Raw genomic sequence first — 10988 nt, 5'->3', positions numbered from 1 at the left:
TCCAGCCCGGGAAACACATTAAATCATTTTTAAGAGGCATATGGACTTCAAGCAGAAAGATAAATAATGAAGGTTAAACTAATAACCTTCAAGTCTGCTCTTTACCTCTAGCTATCGTAATTTATTTATACATTTACGCATTGCATAATTTACTTTCATAGTGTAGCCAAATGTAATGGAAACCCATCAAAGAATATACGAATATCGTGGCTCAACATTTTTACACGACGGAACTTGCATGACCTTGACCTTTGGCAAGCGTTAATGTGAATGATTTCTACTCATCGTCTCAGTCACAAACCAGTTTCCAATATTTCTGAACACACTTCAAAGTTTAACTAGAAAGCAAGAACAGACATACCAAGGACTGATAGACCGACAATATAACGGATGGATCGACATACTGACGGACTGATGGACCGACGACATATCGGACAGATCGACAGAATGACGGACTGATGGACCGACAGCAAAAGGAACGGCTGACGGACTGATGGACCGACAACATAACGGGCTGATCGACAGACGAAGGGCATTCCTATAATGCCTTATCAACTGTGCAGGCATAAATACAATATAACGGTGGTTTTTGTGAGTGATGACACTGTTGCTTAATGGTGAATATTTTAGTTGTGTTAATCAATGAAATATAACATAGGCATAAACAGCATTACAAATATATATGAAATCCATACGCAAGGGTTTTGCTACTTTGAGACATAGTATGCGATAAAAGTCTTATCGTTGATTAATAATTGGTTATTTTCACTCAAAAAACGCGTTTTCTTCACTATGAAATTTATAAGCAAAGTTGGGGTTCCCATGGGATTTTTGCATTTTCCCATGGGATTTTTGATTTTCCCATGGGATTTTTTCTCCCATGGGATTTTTTTTCTCCCATAAATTGCAAATGGGAGAAAAATCCCATGGGATTTTGAACATTTTAATTGTTTAAAAAAAAAAAAAAAAAATCCCATGGGATTTTTAAATCCCATGGGGGTTTTTTCTCCCATGGGATTTTTTCTCCCATGGGATTTTTTCTCCCATGGGATTTTTTTCCAATGGGATTTTTCAGTTTCGTAAGCCGAATAAGTTTCTTAATGCGAAAAACAACAATAAAGGAAATAATAATTATAATTTTGAATAATAAATTGAATAATATAAATAACATGAATATTTTTAAAATGAGTTACAATTAAAGGTTTATGCTGGTAGAACTTATCATTTCTTGTTCGAGCAGATGGTTGAGTCCAATTGGTGAGTATGCCAGCTTAGAACCAGTATAAATGCATCGCAGACAGACAAAGCTGTCATACTGTACACACCGCTGAGTAACAATCTTTATTGCATTTCATTTTGCAACAGAAAATGAACTCCGTAGTATAATTGATCTTATATATGCCCTCTGCTTTTGAAAGCGTGCAACACATTAACATAACAATAAGTCCATGCCAAAAACTATGTGCAAATTCCATTCAAAGCTATATACACATTATAAAGGTCAGATGACCCGCGTCATGCGAAAATGGGTCTTATGTCATATGCGGCCAAAGTTGGTCCATCCTTGCTTGTCCAACCGCGCAGTCTGGTCAGGTACTACGCTGACTGATATATAAAGTCAAGCCATGATTCGTGGTCTCATATCCAAACTCGGTAGCTCCTGTGCGAAACTTTCACCGGAAACGACGGCACCGAGACGGGCGCTCGAACTTTGCGGATGCGCGTTATATGTTATATATAATAGCGCGATGTGTTTTTTCTTGCCTCAAATTAGTAAGCCCAATCAGCGTTTTATTGTGTTCTTTGCTTCTACTATTAACAAGAACTTCAACTGATACGAACATGAATTTTATTTTAATATGTTTATTTAATGCTCGGAAAACTCATTGTATATTTAGACTACTACTTATAAAACAAAGTCGGGTTTTCAACATCTGTTTTCGGCATATAAATTGTTATTCCAAACCAGATTTTACGCACTTTACTGTACAAAATACCGTTAGGGCCACCGTGGTAACTCATTAAAATCCAGAGGGCGAGAATGCGAGAACGCGAAAGTACGATGACGACAGTGCGACAATACGATGGCGACAATGCGTTCGTATGATTGCGAAAACGCGCTAGTACGATGACGACAATGCGACAGTGCGACAATACAATGGCGGCAGTGCGATAGTACGGGGTCGACAATGCGATAGTCATATCGTACTGTCGCCGTGGTATCATCGCAATGTCGCCATCGTTCTATCGCATTGTCGCCATCGTATTGTCGCACTGTCGCCATCGCATTTTCGAATTGCCGCCATCATACTATCGCGTTATCGCATTGGCACCATCGTACTATCGCACTGTCGGCTATCGCCATCGTATTGTCGCACTGTCGTCATCGTATTTTCGCACTGTCGTCATCGTATTATCGCACTATCAAACAGTAGTATTGTCGCCATCGTACTATCTCACTGTAGCGATCGTATTGTCGCACTGTCGTCATCGCACTGTCTGATTGTCGTCATCGTATTATCGCGTTCTCGCATTGTCGCCATCGTACTATCGCATTGTCGCCATCGTATTGTCACCCTGTCATCATCGTATTGTCACATTGTCGCCATCGTACTATCGCGTTCTCGCGTTCTCGCCCTCTGGATTTTAATGTGTAACCACGATGGCACTAACGGTATTCCGTAATACTGCTAAAGCACAGTATGATTAGGTCACTCCCAATGCTCAAATCTCTATGTCTATTTTAGTAACAACACATGTCTATGGAAGGATATTTAGGTAAAAGTTACATCATTCGTGGTGAATATTTACATTATGACTGATGCTTATTCTAATTTGCTTTATGACAATTCCAACATGCTTGTTGTCTATTCGTTTATACTTGATGATTGCTGCAACATTACATCATTCATGAATAATATTTACATTATGCGTGATGTTTATTCTAACATGCTTCATGACAGTTCCAACATGCTTGTTCTCTATCGGTTATACTTGATGATTGTTTCAACATGCTTGGTGACTATCCAATATTTGTGTGTTCATTATTCCTGAAACCAGTCATAATCGGTTTTGCCACTAAGCGTCATTAACAACGGCAGTTAGCAACAGGCAGTAAGCAAAATGCAAGTTACTAAATTATGACATCAGGTGGCGCGCGTTTATTTTCCGTATGTTGAATAAATTACTTTTCGGAAAAAAAAGCGAAAACATCCGAATCATTTTGACTAGTAAACTGAATAAGCTGAATTAGTTCCCTTCGTTATATAATCTCCATTAAACTAAATACGTCCATTATTGCCATGAAGACCAGTAAGTTTACACAATGAATTGACTGCCGTGAATGTTTTTGATATTTGTAAGATGCAATTGGCACTCAAGAAATTATACATGTATTTTATTCAGAACATAACGGGGCTGATGAGTTGGAATTGTGGCCCTTCCCTAGTCCAAACAATTACAGTAGACGTAATCTACCGATGTGCATTGCATATCGACCTCATATTTATAAAGTAGCCCAAACCCCCATTGCCACAGACCTGTGCGTGAAACTTTCAGATTTCTCTAGTCTGTTTACCATGCTATAATTACAATTTCTATAAACACATATTTATCATTTTATTACTATATAATGTCTGTGGTATACAGAGAAACCTGAAAGTTACAAGTACTCGTGTCTAGTACTGTACAACTATTGTACTCCTCGTTGAGAAAACAACTACTTCATCTACATGTATTAAAATATCATAAAACATAATTTTCAATCAAGTTGGAAAAAATCAATAAATAAATGTCATATAAACAGGTTTGTCATGAACGTTGACGTCGCTCTTGGTTACCAGAAAAATTCCCACGCACGGATTTCAACCGTCATTGTTTACAATCAATTAAGTGCATAAGTACTTGAATTTGTATAGTGTTTTTTAAAAGTGTCCAGCTACAGGTGGTTAGCGTGTGGCTATAATACTAGTAAGTGAAAACATATTTTGGAATGATAAGTAATCATATTATAACGAAAAATCAACTTTTCTTTAAAAAAATAAGTTAAATATATATTCAACAAGGTATCCAACTCGAAATCATCCGAAAACGGGATGCATCGTTTTAAACAGCCATTACTTCATCAATTTTGCAGCGATTTTCACGATCTTGGTCTTATTCAACGCAGAAATAAATTTCCTTTCTGGAAATGTATATGTCTTGCAATATTTTTACAAATACTGGGTCAACTTTTAAGAAATAACACGATACACAACTCGCGTGACCCAGCTGTGATCGATCAGACAGTATTCATGACTGAAATCTTCATGGGGAAATGGGCATTTTCCCTGCAAAGTTCACGAACCTCGATACCATAATTCAATAAAACGTATGAAAAAAACATTCTTACCGTGCTTGCCGTAGAATTATGCATCAAAACTAACTGTCCAGCGCATTTTCAAACCTTTGTTTACATACATTTCAACCAACTGACATTTTAAACACAAGAGTGATTTCATTGCTCCAATGCGGAGTTGTGTCTTTACAACTGGAGATTTAATTCATAAATACGGTCTGATCGATCACAACTGGGTCAAGCGAATTATGTATAGCTTTATTTCTTAAAATTTGACCCAGCATGTGTAGAAATACAACAATATATATATACATTTCCTAAAAGGAAATTCATTTCTGCGTTGAATAAGACCGGGTCATGAAAATCGCTGCAAAATTAATTTAGTAATGGCTGCTCAAAACGATGCACCCCGTTTTCGGATGATTTCGAGTTGGATACCTTGTTATATATAAAACGGTAGTGATTTTTTTTTTATAGAAAATTTGATTTTTCGTTTTAATATGATTATTTATCATTCAAAAAGTTGTTTTCACTAATTATTATCATAGCCACACGCTAACCACCTGTGTGTCCAGCACGTGTGCCGGGAGAACAGGGCTTAATGTATTTTTTGTTAAGCTCTATAATATTTATATCCAATCTGTATGAAAAAATGTCGGTGAACATTATTCCGGTGTTAATTTTTGAAAATATTGAGGCATTCGTTAATTATGGATCTAAAACGGAACATTAATCCGCAAAAAAAACACCGGGCATATTGCATATTAGATCGGACACATGAAATTATTTCGAAAGAAAGCAATAAGAGTTTCAATTCTACATGAGTAAGTCTCGCTGTGCACGATTACGCTCTTACTGCTCGTATATATTTGACTCTTGGCAAATACCTAGTGTTTTATTTTGCTTAATCTAAATTGTGTCATGCATCAATATGTACTTAAAGCAGCATGACCAACAGCTCTTTCATATGTGAAAGAGATTGACACGAAATACCTACCCATCTATAATAAAGTTTATATGTGCACTTCAATATTATAGTTTTAAAGCATTTTATGTGGTGCAATATAAAAGTACATTTGTACTCTAGTAAATTTGAAATTATGTAATCGATTTCCTCTCAACATACATGCAAAGTTCCAGATAACTTTTTCAGCAAAATCTTGGTTTACACTCTATAATAATCCAGCCTTAAAGTCTATTATTAATTCTTTTTTTTCAGGTAAATATAATTTTTGGCACATCCGCATTTAGGTTTATAGTCTAAGAAGAGCTCATGACAATTGCCGGGTTACAGCAGACTTTTTGCGATAAAAGGACCAGATAATGGAAAACGTTCGGCTTTTCGACTGTTGTAAAGATGGTCTGTTATTCATAATAACGTTAAAGTGCTGTTGATTTCATAATTGTAATGAGGGCCTAGACGAGTGGGAGCTCATTGATAAAATGTTTACATAATATGCATTGATATTGAGTTTTACGCATGATCTCACATTTTGAATTCTTATTTTATTTTTCCAATGTGTAACCGTACGCACAGAATTTAAGTCTACTTTTTTACTAAATTTAATTCAATTTTTTACGACTTTAAGCGTCTTATATGGAGCTCTGCATACATGCATTAGTAGCATATATTGAAATATATCCATAGACTTTCTTTGGTTATTGAAGGTAAATTACTGTACAAAAATTATGGTTAGTCATTAACCAAAAAAAAGTTAAGTCTACAAACACGCGGTTAATTTCGGTTCAGTAGCAAATATCTTACAAAGGTGCGCAACTTCTCCTATAACATAAAATTTCCGTTATACGCCGTAAATTTCCGTAGTCCTCCGTAGCATTTCGGAATGACTGTCAATTGACATCATTGTATCATGCATGATAGTATGTTGCTTTGTGCTTGGGTGAAACTCACATCTTACCATCGCGTTAATTTATTAAACGCATTAATATTTGATTCCATTATGCACTGCGCCTATTGCACAAGTCTCTCTGCACAAACCAACATACACATATGCAGCATGCAATTAACGAACAAGAATGTTACATCTGTACACATGCATGATACCATTAAGCAGAATGTAAATAGACATTGGACATCAGGCAAGATGTAAGTGTCATCAAGCATGAAAAGGTGTCTACATACTAATTGAAAGTACCATCAAGAATCATGACACAGTCACAAAGAAGGATGTAATTTTTACCTAAATACCCTTCCATATTTGTCGGCACTGTGTGTTTGCTTAATTTTACTGAAGAACGTCTACTGGTAAATCTTACAAAAAAAGTGATAAATAAGACTGAGTAGCAATTTTTTCGGCGTTGCTGTTTAACGTCAAATTTGGCCTTTCAACGAACTTCTTAAAAGCCCATTTAATTTTAATGAAGAAGTTTCCCGCTTGTAGGTCCGAATGAATTAAATCAAATTTTGCAATTGGCAATTTGATAGAAATCCCCATAAAACATTGCACATAGCTTTCTGAAATAAACAGGCAACATTGAACGCATTCACGATATCCAACAGCTCTCTTTGCAAAGACCTATCTAGTGTTTCTTGGCCGTGTAAGATCTATAATTAGAACATCGTCACCTAAACATCTACTAATAAAAGAGCATATTTTGGGGAAACAAATTCAATAAGAGTATAAAACGTCCACGATCAATAATGTGTAGTTTGTTAAAGATATCACGGCAGTAAAAACATAGCACTTTAAAGAGACCACAATCTGGTACATTTGGTCAATTGTTGCGTCCGTGGCGGACAATACATTTTTTAAAAGAAAGCGTACAAAAAAGCAAACACAAAGTTCTTCGTAAGCTTGTTTTAATCTTAAAAACACATAATCGACAGTCATTTCAGTCAAATACAATACTAACAGTCAGCACTCTAGAGATCAAAATTGCGGATATAAATATTTAATTCAGGGATATCAAGTGTATCAAGTTCGAATTCCGGAAAAAATAGCCGGTAGTCTGGGGCATTAGGTCCCTTACAGGGATAAAAGGTAAATCCCCGCCCGAGCCGTAGCTAATTGATTTATTGTAGTCTTTCTAGTTGCAATTTCTGATGAGTACAATGCGGAATATTACGGATATTTGCAACATGTCGAAGATTTTCGGAAAGTAGCGAAGAGGTTTTCGTCAGTTAATATTCATGTCCGTGCCGGCCGCTAACTTATCAGAATCAATAAAAAAGAACCAGGAAAAATCGGTACCGATCGCAAATTTCCGGAATTCCGATAAAGCTTCAACATTATTTGTTCTCAAATGATCGCGTACTCGAACGAATCTGTCCCTACGCCTCCAACTCCCTTTAAATCTCATCGGACGTACATTGATCTCAAAATCTATCCTTGACGACTCAAATCATATTTCCTGAATAGTTTGGCCTATTGACGTCCCTGTAATTATAACAATGGTCTTTTGGATAAACACCGCTAAGTTGTTGCAATATAATAACCGTTTAAAATAGTTACCGGTTTTCATTTAATAAAATGATTAAGTCATATTCGACATTTCAGAGATTGCCAATATTTTGCTTTTGTTTCTCATAAGCATATGGTGCTTGGTATCTGCTATTGATTCCTATGTAGATTGCAAATATTACATAACCCTTACAGCGGCCGAGCGCAGATATCTGCACTTGGCCGCTAAAAAGAAAAATCTTTGCGCATTAATTTAATTCAAATCTCATTATCATAATCAAAATCATCATCATCGTCGTCGTCGTCACTACTACCACCACCACCATCATCATCATCATCATCATCATCATCATCATCTTCTTCTTCTTCTTCTTCTTCTTCCTCCTCCTCCTCATCATCATCATTAACAACAACTTAACATCATCATCAAACAACAATAAACATCGGTAGCATACAATGTGCTTCATCAACCATACATAATTATATGCGTTAAAACACCATAATAGAAAAGCATGAATGAAGCTGTCTATTACTCTTTTATATTTCCTATACCAATATTTTTTTTCGTTAATTGAAGGACTAGTTGAAATCTTCTATAAAAGCCCCCCCCCCCCCCCCCCCAAATAAAAAAAAAATAAAACATAATAATAATAAACCTAGCAAACAACGATAAACATAGGTTAGTTAGTATACACTGTGCTTTAGCAACCATGCATAATGAATGTTAATGACTTCGGACCGTTGTGATCATATTTAAAAAAGCAAGATGGTATGTATGCGGCACACAACACATACATAATTATAGTTTTATACCTTAAACGTAGTTCATCAAAATAAAGATAGGTTATTATCTATGTAATACTTAAATTAGGTTTATAACGTATGCATATTTGTCTAAAACTTGTGAAATGTGATTCGTAAGCCGACGACAACATTATCATTCGGACCCTTCTCCCCACCTAACAATCGAGATTAAACACCTGTGGAGATCCCGATCTTATCAATGAATAAACCGGTTCAATGATGTCAAGTCAAATAAAACTATAAATACTATTACTATCCAAATAAATATCTATCAAAAAATGTAAATTGATATACCTACTTAACTAAAACTAAACTTAAACGATTAGCAAGAAAAATATATAAAGAAGAAGCAGGCAAAGTAGACAAATTATTTGTAACATATGTTTTCTCAGTCTCCCACTGTTGAACAATATAAATAGTATTTATCGCCACCCCAAAAGGGATCTTTATCACACGTTTGGCTCAACTAATATATAATTGTGACAGGACAAACTGTCAACAAATACCTTGTTAATGTTTTATACATAACTCCAATCAAAGGTTAACTTCCAAGGAAACTGCGGCATGTTAAAACTGTTGATTATGACAAAATGTTGTTTAGTACAAATCAGTACAATAGCGTCTGTTATGTGGCCTATACTAATCCAGTTAAATAAAACTTTAATCGCAGAAAAGTTTAGATTCTTTACACCTTTAAAGGGGCCTTTTCACAGATTTTGGCATTTTTTTTAACTTATTCATTAAATGCTTTATATTGATAAATGTAAACATTGGATCATAAAAGCTCCAGTAAAAAATCAAGAAAAAAAAATAAAAAAAAGGAAATGAACATTGCCCGGAGCAGGGTTCGAACCTGTGACCCCTGGAGTCCTGGCAGAGTCCTGAAGTATAAACGCTTAAGCCTACTGAGCTATTCCGCCGAGTACACATTCTCGACGTATTTTATACCTTATATAAGCAATCTTCGTAGTTCACAAAATTTAACGACAAAAACATAACTCTCCAAATTATTCAATCGTTTCGCGTTGCAATGCTTTATAATTTTTAGGTTTTAAAATCGTCAAAAGATGCATATAATGGCTATATTAGAGCATGGTTAATGTTCAGTATTACTGTTTCCTCACAAATATCATAACTAAAACGAAAACTTACGAATCTGAAACAACTTTTTTCAATTTTGTCAATTTACCAAAGCGTGAAAAGATCCCTTTAAAGGGGCCTTTTCACAGATTTTGGCATTTTTCAACTTATTAATTAAATGCTTTATATCGATAAATGTAAACATTGGATCGTAAAAGCTCCAGTAAAAAATCAAAAATAAAATTAAATAAAGGAAAAAAACATTGCCCGGACGAGGTTTCGAACTTGTGACCCCTGGAGTCCTGCCAGAATCCTGAAGTAAAAACGCTCTAGCCTACTGAGCTATTCCGCCGAGTATACATACTTGACGTATTTTATACGCTATATAAGCAATCTTCGTAGTTTCACAAAATTTAACGACAAAAACAGAACTCTCCAAATTATTCAATCGTTTCGCGTTGCAACGCTTTATAATTTTTAGGTTTTAAAATCGTCAAAAGATGCATATAATGGCTATATAAGACCATGGTAAATGTTCAGTATTACGGTTTCCTCACAAATATCATAACTAAAACGAAAATTTGCGAATCTGAAACAACTTTTTTCAATTTTGTCAATTTACCAAAGCGTGAAAAGATCCCTTTAAGAAAATATATATAACAGTTCTTTCCTGTTTTAACAAAATGATACATTTAAAAATAAATTATGAAGCATCGCTAGCAATATTAGAAAGAGAAGTAGAAGGAGAATTATTATCAATAGTAGCAGTAGCAGCAGCAGCAGCAGTAGCAGCAGCAGCAGCAGTAGCAGTAGCAGTAGCAGAATCAGTAGCAGTAGCAGTAGCAGTAGCACTAGCAGTAGCAGTAGAAGTAGCAGTATCAGTAGCCGTATCAGTAGCAGTAACAGTAGCAGTAGCAACAGCAGCAGAAGCAGCAGCAGCAGCAGTAGCAGTAGCACTATCAGTAGCAACAGCAGCAGCGGCAGTGGCAGCGGCAGTGGCAGTAGCAGTAGCAATATCAGTAGCAGCAGCAGCACTGGCAGCGGCAGTGGCAGCGGCAGTGGCAGTGGCAGTGGCAGTGGCAGCGGCAGCGGCAGTGGCAGTGGCAGCGGCAGTGGCAGTGGCAGTGGCAGCGGCAGCGGCAGCAGTAGCAGTAGCAGTAAGAGTAGCCGAAGCAGTAGCAGTAGCGGCTTTTTGCTTTTTTGTTTTAGAAGTGTTTGTCGTATAAGAAGAACGCAAGGAAGACAAATTAATTGTAACATGTGTTATCTTAGTCTCCGTTGTAGTAGTATTTGTTGTATCTACACAGCCATTGTTCAGTCACCTGAGAGACATGTTTTTATAAGAG

The sequence above is a fragment of the Dreissena polymorpha genome, chromosome 14 (assembly GCF_020536995.1).
Source record: "Dreissena polymorpha isolate Duluth1 chromosome 14, UMN_Dpol_1.0, whole genome shotgun sequence".
Classification (NCBI taxonomy): domain Eukaryota; kingdom Metazoa; phylum Mollusca; class Bivalvia; order Myida; family Dreissenidae; genus Dreissena; species Dreissena polymorpha.
Note: the sequence above shows the minus strand (reverse complement) of the source record.